General features: G+C 33.4%; 1 protein-coding gene across 3 annotated transcripts in view; it reads left to right on the forward strand.

Annotated features, from left to right (window-relative positions):
* EPHA7 (EPH receptor A7) overlaps window positions 1–14,402 on the forward strand; it is a 167,280-nt gene that overhangs the window by 60,998 nt on the left and 91,880 nt on the right. The gene's annotated exons all lie outside the window — the stretch shown is intronic.

Below are 14,402 nucleotides of genomic sequence, written 5' to 3' on the forward strand. Positions count from 1 at the left end.
CAACAGTCAATATTATCCCAAATTCCTGGACATAGACTAATCTATTCTTCCTATCTATGCCAATTTTAATAAAATGTTATTTATTTAAATCATACCTATTTAAATCATATCTGCACAGTGAAGCCTATGCATATAGTCTCATGCTTACCATTTTGAACAGATTAGTGGGTTCCTATTCCAAAGGTTTTATTTTGATGTTTATTTAAAAGGCTATTGCAAATCAGATTTCTTACGTAAAAGCTGAAGTCTGGAGGTAAAGCCACATAGAAACTTTTAGATCTTCAAACACTGGACAAAAGGAAGCAACTCATAACTGATATTTGGATTGATTCATTTTATTTAGCCTTACACCATTTGCCATTCTTTTATAATGCTGGTGTTAGTAGATGTTTTTACTTGTTTTGCTTTATATTGAAATTTGTCATCGTAACGTTACAGTGAGTGGGTTTGAAACATTTTAGGTTCATGATTATGACACTAGAGCTATCTTTGGAGCCATTAATAAAAACTCTTAGGTCTGCTGAGCTAGAATAACTGCTTTATTCTTGCTGATAAGAAGTAAAAGAAGGGATATTTTTATTTATTTTTTAATAAAACCTAAAGATACTGAACTGATACCACAAATAGAGTTTGCCAGGTAGGCCACTTTGGGGATCTGTTTCCATCATCTTTAAATGTCCATTGTTTAATTGTTCAGGTTAATACTACACAGCCTAAATAGGTCATAGATATTCCATAAGTTCCTGAATCAACTATCTTATAGTAGTTGCGTAAAATGGCTTTGTCCCCTTGATTCTCTTCCGGTTAAGAGCAAACCAGGTTTGTTTGGTTTTGGGGGGGAGGTAATTTAAATGTACAAAAATTAGATTGCTATGATTACACAACTATGTAAATATACCAAAAATTATTGAATTGTGTGCTTAAAATGAGTAAATTTTATGGTATGAAAATGATACCTCAGTAAAGCTATTAACATTTTTAAAAGAATAAATATAATAAAGTTAAAAAGCAAACTAGGTTTGTACTTTTATATTAAAATATTAATTCACAATTGCCTGGTCCCAACTACATCTCAAATACTAAAAACCCATGAATTTACACTCAGCTTTTTCTGCTTTCAAAAAGAAAAGCATTAATAAGGCAGCAAACTGTGGTAATTTTTAAAGTTTTAATTTATTTTTTAACAGAGGAAATTTAGGATATGTTAGTGACTATTGTTCAGTTAAATTTGTACCCATTCCCCCCACCCCATCGTCAATATTTTTGCTTTTTCTAAGGGGGGAATGATTTGAAACTTTGTCCATGTTTATGACTATCTGTGGAAACCTGCCATGATCCTTAAAATTCTCATTCTGTGTTAATCAAACAGCATCACCTCCCACCTAGTTTATGCTGCAGTCACTTCAATAATGAATTTAAGGATCTCTGGTCAGTTATCAGTTATCGCTCATCAGCAATCCACTGATGCCTAGTACAAAAAGAATCTGCAGGTGTCTGGGCAAGAAGAGAGAGTAAGGATGGAAAATCATCAGACAGTGTTTGAAAGGTAGTGTGTACTTTGTAGTTCCTTTTCTATTAAGTTTGGAGTCTGGAGCTCAGGACCCCCCCCCCCCCCGTACCAGTGTTTGTGGAAATGGAAGTACATTGAAGACCCCCTTGTCTTTTCCTCAGGGTAGCAGTAGGGTTATTGGTGTTTAAGGACCTGTACCCCAACCCCTGTTGCCACTTATGAGGTATGTGCTGTTGGGTGGACCGCAAAAGTTCTACATGAGTAAGATGGAAATAAGATGGTATCTATCTTCCTGCATTATCCTGTTAAATGAGATATTGGAGAAAACTTAAAAACTTTTTATTGTCATAAAAATGTTATTGCAGTGAGTAGCGTAATGAATGCTGATTAATCCTCTTTTTATGTAACTATGAACCTGTCAAGGCAAAACACACTAAAATCTTTACCTATTGCCATGTGTACAGGGTGGGGTGTATAATCGAGGCAATTATGTGTTATAACATTGCAGGAGGGAGAAATTCATTTTTTTAATCTAATCACAAGTTATCTTAAGACTGAGGTTCTTATTTAAACCAATAATTAGCTTTAAGATGAGATGTTTATAGAGAAGCCTAATACGTGATATTCATATTTATATAGTTTTCATATTTACTTATCGGGAACATATTACCTACACAAGCTGGCTGGAATGTATTCTTTTTGTTTTTGTTTTGTTAGGAATGATATTGACCTATTAAAAGTGAAGTCACACAGATCAAACTTAGGTACATTGGAGATATTAAATATATATATATATATATATATATATATATATATATATATATATATATATATATATATAAGATGGAAAGCACATGCATTTGATTTATGGCATTATGATCCTCATTCTTCCTTACAGTGGAAGGCTCCGGGTAATTACACAAGTGTTCTGAAGAGGTAACTAAATTCTACTTTTCAAAACATTAACCGAGCCAACTGTACTGAGTAGTATATGTTAAGCACTGTGCAGGATGCTGAAGATAGGAAGGCAAAGAATGGTCCTATCCTTATGAGGAGCTGTTACTATAGCAGATATATATTAATTTATACAACTAATGATAGGACACTTGACTATAATGTGATGCATGCTATAGAACAAAATTAGGAACAAAATACAGAACCCCAAAGAAGGAATGATTCATTCCATCTGTGGAAAAAAGGGGAGTCCTCACAGAAAAGATGCCAATCAATCTAGAGCTTTAGAATGGATATGATTTTGCCAGAAGGAGGACAAGTAAGTCATATTCTAGGCCCTCAGGCGGACCTGTCCCATGAAAACATAATCATTGCCACTGCATTCCTTCCACAGATCAAGTGCATTAACACACCAAAATGGGCTGCAGAAAAGTTAGTAAAAACGAGTCATCCTAAAATTACTGTCTCTGTCTGTAATACCTTCATTCACTGTGGGATCATTTAGACAACTAGATAATTTTTAACTTTTTTAGAAAACATAATATAAAATTATAATATGTGATCTTTCCCACAAACAGACTTAAAAGACTTAGTCATTATTCTTCAGGTCAGTAATCATGTTATGTTTTTGTCTTTACCATCTAACACAGTTCTTTCTCTGTTCCTAATGTCGTGTAATTAATTCCAGTAAGGAAACTAGTCACACACAAGAAAAGTTAAATGATTTTACGGGAGTGAAAACACTCAGACGTGAATGGAAAAGGCATAGGATTTGATATTTGATGACATGATAGCTTCGTGTTAGACAAATTATTTCACCTCTTTAACTTGAATTTTCTCCTGAAATAGGATCATGTTACTTGACTCCTCATATTGTGAAAAAAAAAAAAAAACTGAGCTTTTAGCTTAATACCTGTTATACTTGTTAGAATAAAAACAAAGTGTTTTTGTAAGTGTGTTATTGTACTACAACAATGATAATAATAGAAGTAATGATAAGGGTTACAAGTGATTGAACACAATACAGTTTTGGTACTTTTTAAATGTACCAGGTACACGGAAAGTGTGTCAAGTTGAGTCACTTAATGTCTGTGGACTCATGTAGTCCTCCTAAATAACGGAGAGGTCTGGGACAGAAGACCTCTAAGAGCCCATCTTATGTCCATAATTAAATGGACAATCATAATACAGTACAAACTATACATTGCACAGTGCAGGGTTGACTGCAAATTATTGATAGCTGAGTAATATGTGTACAGATACTATCATTTTTGATGGGATCCATGACTTACAATGCTGTAGAAAGCACTGGGAAGGAATTAAGGATGAAAACTGGAACCTCTTGAAAGAGGATATGATTTTCCAAATTGGGCTCCCTAGAAAGCAGACACTGATGCAGATTCCTTGCAGGAGTTGTGTTAGGGCATGTACTTGGCATCAGCACCATCTGAAGAGAAAGGAAAGGAGCAGGACTGAGCAGAAGGGAAATTGAGCCGTAATGCAGTCTCATTGGGATTCTCGGCCAGCTCCATGACAAGCTCTCCACCCATAAGGGACCTTCAGATTGTCCCAAGTTGAAGAGATAGTGGCAGGCTTTTTTACCTCTTTGTCGTACAGACACTGGCTGCAGACTCCTCTAGCAGGCTCCTCTAGGAAGGTGTCATTTTTCAGACAAGGAAATTCTAAAGGGCAGCGGGGAACTGAGGTTTGCTTTTGCGCAGCTATCTCAGCGGCTAGCAAATATGTTCTTCATTCCTTCACCAAGGGTAATGGGGACCGTCCATCATAACATCCATTACATAGAGTTAAATCATGCCAAAGGATACAAGGGGCAAAGTTCAGAGTGTGGTTAAAGAATAAGTGGTAGCAACTGGATAAATAAAGATTTGTGGGAAGAACTAATGGGAAAGTTTACTTTTAGAAAAGAAGAACTTTCTAATGGAGGGAGGAGATAGTGGGAACTGGAAGTTTTTGAACAGAAAAGTTATGTAACTGACCCTGGTTTACATCTTAAACTTTTGTGTATCTTCCACAGAACATTTGATGTATTCCATATAGCAGTTTGTTTTAAAAAAAAAATTCTCCTGCTTAGCCTTGATTCCTCTGGAAAACAGATATATAGAAAACATTTTCTGAAAATATGAGAAAGTATCAGCAAAGTTGCCATTTTGAGGCAAAATTTCTTAATGTCTCTACAAAGATATCATATAGAATCTCTCTCAAAAAGAACTATTTTCTTTTTCTCATCATCAATTTTGTCGTATTTGGATGAATGGTTTATACAGCACTTATATACATATTATATCATTAAAATTTGAAGTAAATTTATAAAGTTGGTAAAACAAGTATTAATACCATTTACAGGTAAAAAGTTGAAGCTTAAACTTACCAGTGTCACATGGTAAGTTATAAAGTGGCGACCCAAATTATTGTAATCAAGTATACCCCTTACCTCAGAATTATTATGCTCTGTAATCTTCTCATGGACTGCTATCTTAAAGAATTTAGCTCTACAGTCCTTTACATGGGAATTTGCAGATTGATTTAATGGTCTGGACATAAATTACTCTTCAATGAAAAGGGGACCTCCTAAGAAGTTTTGTTTCCCGAGGATATTAATAACACATATAATCTCTGAGAGGGAGCATTGGTAACTATAGTATTTGCCTCCTGGCTATGATTTTATTACCCTTCTTTAAGAAACTTCAGAAACATCCCTTCATATCTTAATGGACTAATTCCCCTTATGTTTTCAAATCATATTTGAAATCATATTTCAAATCTTATTTCTCTGTCAAAATTAAGATTGGCTTTCAGTATTCCCTTTACTTAGATTTATGATGTTTACATAATGTTCCAAATGAAATATAATCATAGAGTTATATGATATAACATTATACATAAGCAAAATTCTACAAAAAAGAGACAATACCAAAAGTCATTTCCTGTATTTGTCTGAAATATCTTCACCCACATTTATTAATGTGACTCAACTGTGATGATTTTTCTCATAAGTTAACTCAGATCATCTCTTTTCAATGATTTTAAATAGTAGGCCATCAAATTATGTGTCCTTTAAGAAAAACCAATTAATTCCATTTAAGTTTATATATTTTGAGATTTCTTAATTTTTTAAGGGAACATAATGTTAAGAAAATAATATTTTCTTGTTTGAGAGCATTTACTGAGTAATATTAAAAGCAGCTATTGCCATAAGGTGAAACAAGATATAAATGCAAAAAAAAACCAACAATGACAAAAAATGTGTGGAAATAGTGTCAATGTTATTAAAACATGCATACATACATACACACACTTACGCAGTCTGCAGCAGAAAAATCAACTGAATGTGATTCCTTTAACAGTAAACCATTCAAAAATGCATTTCTGTTTCTAGTTATTTTATAAATCTGATGTATCTGAATGGCATAGCAGAATTCAGTCATGCTAATTTATACCAGAGGGCATGACATTTTAGAAATTTTATGCTTTGCTTTGCAAGTAGGAGCTTTAGACTATGTTACTGAAATTTAATTCTTTATAAAATATTTTTGTGACACCACTAATTTAAAAATATACATGTAGATCCATTTACAGTTTTTCTTCAGTGATCAGTAATTAAAATATATATATATAAAAGATTTTTTTGGATACTATTTTAATAAAATTTTCATTATAGGAAATGCAACCATGTGATATAAGTACTGATAACAAGTATTAGTGACTACTTGTTGACTATTTAGTATGTGCTGATCACTTGACGTGTAAAGACCCATATGCCTACACAGTATCTTCACATCCCAAATTCAAAATGAAAATTTGGGAGAAAATTATGTCTTTTTGTGATCTGATCTTACAGTAAGTAACTCATGCATTTCCTTATAATATTTTTCACATATTATGTGTGAAATGTTTGTCTTCCCTGTTAGAATTCACAGTGTAAAGAAACAGTGGCATCTTTGGTCTTATTCTCTAGCCTCTGTAACATATTGGGCCCAGGGTACATGCTTAGTAAACTTGTTGAATTAAATTCATAAATTCATTGCTTATTGTCATGTAAAGAGACTTTCTAAGATTATCAAGATTAATACATAAAGGATTAGTGAAATTCAAATGCATTATAATTTTATTTAAATTATGCAATGAATATATAAGATAATGATTTGAAGTATAAAAATTTTGTGATTTGTTCTTAAAGCTATAGATATACTTAAAATCTTAAACTGAGTTTTTGTCCATAACTTGGTATTTAAGTAGAGATTTAGAAAAAAAGCTTAAAATAATCTTATTATGAAATATTAAGATACAAGTCACATTTAATTTTGAAAACTTTTATAATTCTTCATATTTTGAAAACCTGCAGAAGGTCAAATTAATTTTTTTCTTTTTGGACTACTATTTTAAGCACATGACACCAGCTTTTTATAGCTTATTTTAATAGTTTTTTCCTTTGTGTAGTTTTGTAACTGCTTAAGACTATAGCACATCGCTCTTCTATGATTTTTCTTGATTAAAATATATGTAAGGAAATGCCTGTAAGCACCCGTGTTCTCACCCCACACCTTCATCTTCATCCCTCCTTCTTGTTCTTCAGTCTCAGTATCTTTGTAAGTTGTCATATCCACCCTTTTCTGATTTTATAAATATTTGTAGTGAACTATCTATGCTTATGTTGTCAGGGTGACAAGTTGATCTGCATACTATTGAATGGAAAGACTCTGTTAACGTTTGAAAGAAATCTAGTATGTTTTAAGAGTCTCTTGTGTTTTCATTTCAATATATCTTAATCTTTTCTCAAACTCTTTGATCTCAAAATTGCTGTTTTGTGGGTAATGATATTTAAGTGGGAAGAAGGAGTTGATTTGTGCAATAACTCAGTTATAATACTGCTGTGGACTGAACTGTGTCTTTCCCCAAATTTTTATGTTGAAGCTTTAACCTCAGTGTGACTATATTTGAAGATAGGGACTAAAATGAGGTAGTTAAGGTTAAATGAGGTCATAAGTTTGGGGCCCTGATCCTACAGGATTAGTGTCCTTACAGTAAAAGACACCAGAGAACTGGCTCTCTCTCCATGCACATGCAGTGAGGAGAGGTCAGTGAGTACATAGTCAGAAGGTAGCTATCTACAAGCCACAAAGAGAGGCCTCATTAAAACCTGAACCCTACTGGACCTTGATCTGGGACTTTCAGCTTCCAGAACTGTGAGAAAACTAATTTGTTTTTTTTTAAATACCAAACCTATGGTATCTTATTATAGAAGCCTGAGTAGAATAATACAAATACTCATCCCTGAGATAGTTTAGTTCCATCCTATTATTTTGAAGGAAAGTATTTATTTTCCATATGCATGAAGACAGCTAAGGCATGAACACGTTTTTGTGAATAGGTCAAGGAGTGGGAGTTGTAGGCATTTTATGCATTTCTGTGATTTTGCTCCATCAAAAAGTACTAAATTTATTTAGTGCAATGCATTAGTAAGTTCCAGAAAGACCAATAGTAATATTTTGCTTTTGACATTAAAAACATTCTGTTTTTTAAACCAGAGCCAATTCATTATCTCATAAATTGTAGAAGGTGCTACACTGATGGTAGCAGAACATTCAATACAAAATAAGTTATGAGTTTTGTCCCTGAATATTCAAGCTTGAGCAAGTTTGTCGTATTCTTGGCAATTTTAAACTAGCAATTTCTACATGATTAAGAAGTGACTGCAGTTTCAGGATTTTCTAGTGAAAAAAATTTTATAACTCTATGTTTTGGATATTTAAATTTGTAACTTGTTAAATTTAAGCTTCCTCTAAAGAGACTCTTCAAAAAATATGACTACCCATTAGGATCATTATCCTGGAATAGTCCATAGTGATGGAATTATGTAAAGTAATTCTTATTATATATGCATTGTCCTTAATAGGAGATCCTTCATTTTGCTACTGTCAGTTTGTAGAGATTATAGATAATTGAAAATATAGCCACTAGAATATTATTTATAAAGAAATAGCTACTTTACTTTTAAAGTCAAGAAGTTTGTTCAAGTGAGATATAGAAAATCTGTTTTAACTGAAATGTGACTAACCAGACCACCTGCTCTTTACTTTTAGGGAGCAAAAGATACAAAAAACAAGTTAACAGTATGGACTGATGTAAAATATGCAAAATTTTTTCAGGTTACAGTCTTGGGTCAATATATATTGAATCCATTCTCTTTTTCTGGAGGTATTACATAATCATAAATAATAAAACAACAAAATATATGTAGTATAGTAAGATTACTCTGCTAAGAATACAAACTAACACGTTTGTAAAAGATTTTCAATATGAATTGAATCAAGAAGTGATTTTTGGTTGATCCTTAGTTGATCAAAACTGGTTACCTGATTTACTTGGTGGTGTTCCACAATACAAAAAGGTTTTGATCTGTGAGTTGTTTGCTTAGTTCTTATAGAGAAAACTGTCACAACCATTGTCCCAAAGGAATAGCATTATGAAGACAGGCACAGTTTCAGAAAAACTTCATTTAAGCGCAAGAAATCAATAAGCTGCATTTCGGAGAATGAAAAGTCAATGGATGGTAATTTCATACATTATTCATGTATAGACGAGTATATATAATGTGAATTGGTAGTGGTGATGATGATGATGATATTGATGATAAACATTCAGTGAAACTAATATAATGTTGTATGTCAATTATACCTCAATTAAAAAAAAAACGGATTTGAATTACATAAATAGGTCCCACCCAGTCCCATCTCCTACACTGTGCTACACCCAACTATACACATCATTTTAAGCCATGGATGAGCTGAGGGGCATAGCTTTGAGACAGGTAGGAGATAGTTTTTAAATTGACAAGCATTTAGCTCTGTTTTCAGTGCCAGTGTTACGAGAGAGTAAATGTTGATTATTTTATTCCTTGCTTCACTGGTGATGAATTGAAGCAAATTTGATTCAGACAAGCAACCTGGTGGAATGATGCAGAACCATCCACAAAAACATCTGTACTAATCAACCAATGCAGTAAATTAGAGCTACAAGGAAAAGACATTGATCCAAGAGAATCATTAACAGTTTTAACCAACCGGTCTAAGTTATAGGGTAAAGGAGAGAACACTATCAAGATCTTGCTTTTCACCTCTGTCAATTACTACTGCAAAAACCTGATTGCTACTTGTTTCAGTTCAAACTGTTTTATGACTCTGGTTCCCTTTATGCTATTGTAAGCAAGAAACAAGGATTAAGAAGTAAAAACCCCGGAAAAATTATCCAAATTTCCTGCACTCCATTTACAAAGGAGTCAGTCACAAAGGGAGAGATAATTGCTGCAACTTAACAAAATAATCAGGGAGAAGGCAGAATGGATGATATATGTTCTGTGACAAAGCACGGGGCAGAGATGTGCATGCAGTCCTGTGGTTGCTTGCCTTATTTTAAGACACAAGGACTAGAGAAGATCCGTGAAAAACAATTAGCGTAACTTTAACGCACACAGTTCTTAATTATCCACAGCATGCTGACATCAGATAATTATTGTCCCAAATTTTAATAATATTTGATCATAACCTCAGCATATAGAAAAATGAAGAACACTGAGCATAGCATTCATAATGGCAGTCATGTATTATAGGATAACAAATGCGAGGATACTGGTTAAGCCATATCCCTATTGTATAGTTTATTCAAATGTTGCTAATACTCTTAAACACAACACCCTTAGCTCCGGTTACATTAGGCTGTTACATGTGATCTGATGTATCTACAGACATGTATATGGACAATTATAACTATATGTATGTTTTAACTTCATACATTTTATGAGCATATATACATTCCTAAATGAATGGATTTTAGGATGTTGGTGAGACTTAAAAGTTATAGGTTTGGGAATCATAACCATAGATGGCGAGTTAATGAATAGCCTTTTGGGGGAAAGAGGAGGTGGAGCTAGAATTTAAAAGTTTGAGAGAGAACTGGCAGAATATCCAAAGCACATGACAAAAATCAAAAAGGAGTACCCGGACCATTTGGATGGGAGGGCTGTCACAGTAACCAAAGAAGGAAAATTTCCTGAGTCAGTTGAACATAGAATCAAATGTCACAGGAGGTCAATAGAATGGAGACAGAAGAAAGTCCATTGGATTTAACAGTTTCAAGCCATGAGACAATTTTGATAGACAACTTGGGGTAGAGAATGTCATGATCATATTTGTCATGGTTCAAAACAAAGCCTCACAATATGACATATGGGGCGTAAGTGCTCGGTGTTGGCTGAATTGAAATGTAATTACTTTTTATGCTGATTTCATACAACATTTATCAGACTGGTAAAGACTCTAAGATAGGGGTTTCCCTAGTGGCGCAGTGGTTGAGAGTCCGCCTGCCGATGCAGGGGACACGGGTTCGTGCCCTGGTTCGGGAAGATCCCACATGCCGCGGAGCCTGTGCTCCGCAACGGGAGAGGCCACAGCAGTGAGAGGTTCACGTACCGCAAAAAAAAAAAAAAAGACTCTAAGATAGATGATGAGTCTGAATTTTGTTTGAAAAAAAGACTGCCTTTGTTCTTTTCTAATACATTATTGTAACCTTGTTTTCTCCTTGTTTTGACATCTCATCCTGTTTTCACACATCCCTGACATCACTAAGAACCCAGATTTGGCCTCACATAAATTTCATTGTTAAGAACTCGATAATCTCAGAAATAGAGGTCATAAGAGAAAAGATGTTAATTCTATTAAGATAAACTATGCATTTATCATTCTTAATATAAAATGTTGCTTAATTATTATACTAATATATATTTTCTTCATATAAAATAAAGTATATATAGGTATAGATATAGTTACATTTTATGTTATGCTTTTTGTTTTCTTAGTTCTTTTTCTCCGTAGTTTCTTTGCTTTCCTCAGACATTTTAAATTATGCTCCATATCACGTGTTCATCTATAAAAATGTAGAACTACCTAAAAGTTTGGAAGCTTTATTCTTGCTATTTTTCTGTATGATAATACTAAGCCTTCACCTTTTATTTTGAGTCACATTTCCTTTATCTTTAAAAATTGCATAAACAACAAACAGAAAGCCATGATGCTATTTCACCAAACCTTGGGAATTATTATGATTTGTAAGTCTGCATTAAATACTGGTGTTATGTTTGAAAAGATACTAACTGACCTCCTTTAGACTGCTGTCTGACTACTTTGATGTTTCATTATTTTCTTCAATCCAGGGATGAAATGGATGAATGGATCTTAATTATAGTGTCCTGGTGACTCTTTTTTCAGACAATTTTTCTGGACAAGCATCAGCTAATCTGACAAATCATGAACAGTTTACTTTATAGTTTGGCTGGGATTAAGTTACTAACTGGAACCTGCAGGGAACATAAAGAACAGTGTCTCCTGATAAAATGCATTGGATGTTTACCATGCCTGTCTTCAATTTTAATCAGTAACCTTTAGGAATGGAGAGCTATAAACAGATAATTCTCTGACAGATGTGTTTTTATATGTTCATCTATAGCACTTCAAACAAAAACAGGCCCTGTGTATCAAATTTACATATCTAAAATCTTATTGTGTCTTTGCCTATGAAAGCGACATAATTATTTGCGGGGTTTTAATAGTAAATCAATATTTACATTATTATTTAAAGATTTTCATACACCAAAAATCTTTCAACTTTTATGCTGTTTTTTATTTTTTCTGAGACAGTGATTGGTTGTTTTTGTGAATTTCATATGCAGTCTACTAGATGACATGGTTTTCTTGTTCAGCATTAAGTTTGTTTTTGTAGACAAGAAAACTATTATGCGTTTTCTTTATACAGGTCAGTAAAAGCAAGATGTGTTCATTAGTTAAACAAATGAGTAACATGTAAAACCGTATTTTCCAATAACTATCATTTAACTGGACATTTTGCTTCATCTGTCTTCTGTTAGGTGTGTAATAAACATACCTGAAAGAACTCAACATAGAAATTAGATGTAATATCCCTCTAGGTAACTGAAATTACCCTGATGTTGTTATAAAACAGTTTTTAAATTGTTCTTAGATTGTAAATAAATGTATTGACAGTAAAGAATTAACAACACATCCAGGAAGACTTTATATAATGATGATGTAAAATACGTCTTATGCCATTCAGTTTATCTAATTTATAACTCTGTTTGATTACCCCAGCAAGCCTTTCATCTATAGAATTGCACCCTGAGGGCTAGTCAGTTTATTAATTCATCACTTGTTCTTTTATGGTTGCATCCCTATTACAGTATGAACATAGGATGATATTCTCTTCTGAAAGCTGCCAGCCAACTGGTTCCAGTCTAGCTGACCTTTTGTCTGTAACTATGATCCTAATAGTTTTTCTGTTGGCTTCTGTTTCTAATAGGTTGCATTACAATCTACCTTTTTGTCTTATGGTATCATGATGAGGATAGGCCAGCAAGAGTGAATTCCACACCTGCAATTACAGAGTTTTATAAAGAGGAAAGACCTGCTTCAAGTTAACCTGTAGTCTTTTTTAAAATGCCTTTTGATTTATCTGTCACCTGATCCATCAGCAATGAATAATTTTCATGGAAGGTGCACTTTAATTACATTCCCATTTGACTTGCATTATCAAGCCCTATCTAGGTAATTAATCTCACCAAGTATCCAATTTCGGCCTTTATTGCTGGCAGGCAGGCCTCTTGAATTATGTGTGCTTGAATGGGTCTTGGGTCATTTTAACCAGGCAGACCCTGAAAGAGATCTGGGGCCTTCCAAATCCTGGAACCTTGACTCAGAAAGTTTTTGGTTTTTTTTCTTAGATATTGTGATTAAATTATATTTGACATCAAAAGTACACTTCCATCTTTAATGAGGCCTATAGATTACTGTAATCATGAAAGCCTTCACTTTTAGGTACAGCCAATCTGTACGTAATTTTGTATGTGGGGAGCTGTGCTCAGTTGTTAACTGTAGCTAACATCTGTATCAACCTGCTGATATAAATTTGCCACAGTTCACCACCTACACTTAAGCGTGTTCCTTTAGTTCAGGATTTAAGATTTATATGAATTTAGGTGAATATTTGAGAGTTAAAAGACGGTTAGATCAAAATTAGAATCACAATTATCCTGCTTTATATCTAGTCATATACTTTTCAAAAGTTTTCTTTGTTCTGAATTAACAAATAGCTTACCTTTTATGTTTTCCCTATCTTTTGATGCTTTTCATTAAGGAATTACTGATACCAATTAATGCCAAAGTTCAATGATCTTACCAAGTTAGCTTACACCCATACGTACCATAATTCTGAAATATATAACTTGCCTTTCTGTTATAGTGTTGTTTCAAATCTAGTGGAAAAATTTCAGTGTGCTTTGTGATTTTCTAATTTGGAAATTATGCTTATAAGGAATATAGTTTTTACTTCTCTACTCTGAAGACATTTCAAAAAACACCGGGATCTTCTTGAAAATCAAATTAAAATATAGTGTAAATAGATCAGTTGCCTGTGAAAGTGCTCTTAATATCTGTCAATTTTTTAAGCCTTAGATTGCCTGATTAGTAGAAGAGAAGGCTGTCCAATCTTTTGTAGACTAAATAGGCTATAATGTTTACATAATAAGATATTTTGGAAAATATGGACTGGTGATACTGAAAAAAAAAGGATGAGTACTTCTCCACCTTCTACTATCACCCTTGCATGGTTAATCGTGTACATCTCCGCCGCTTACTCTGACCCCTCTCACAAATTCATGCCGTGTATCTCCACAAGGCCATAGGTTATGATTGAATTTATTAGTATTCCGCCATCAAACCAAATGCTACACAGAAAAAAGTCTAACTAGTTTTTTTAAAATCTCTTAATATGTAACTTTAATTTTTGACCCTTTGTTTTTTAGACAAATAGTTTAACACATTTTAATGGGATACATATTATGGATTCCAAAAGC

This window comes from Delphinus delphis, chromosome 14, assembly GCF_949987515.2.
Source record: "Delphinus delphis chromosome 14, mDelDel1.2, whole genome shotgun sequence".
Taxonomy (NCBI): Eukaryota; Metazoa; Chordata; class Mammalia; order Artiodactyla; family Delphinidae; genus Delphinus; species Delphinus delphis.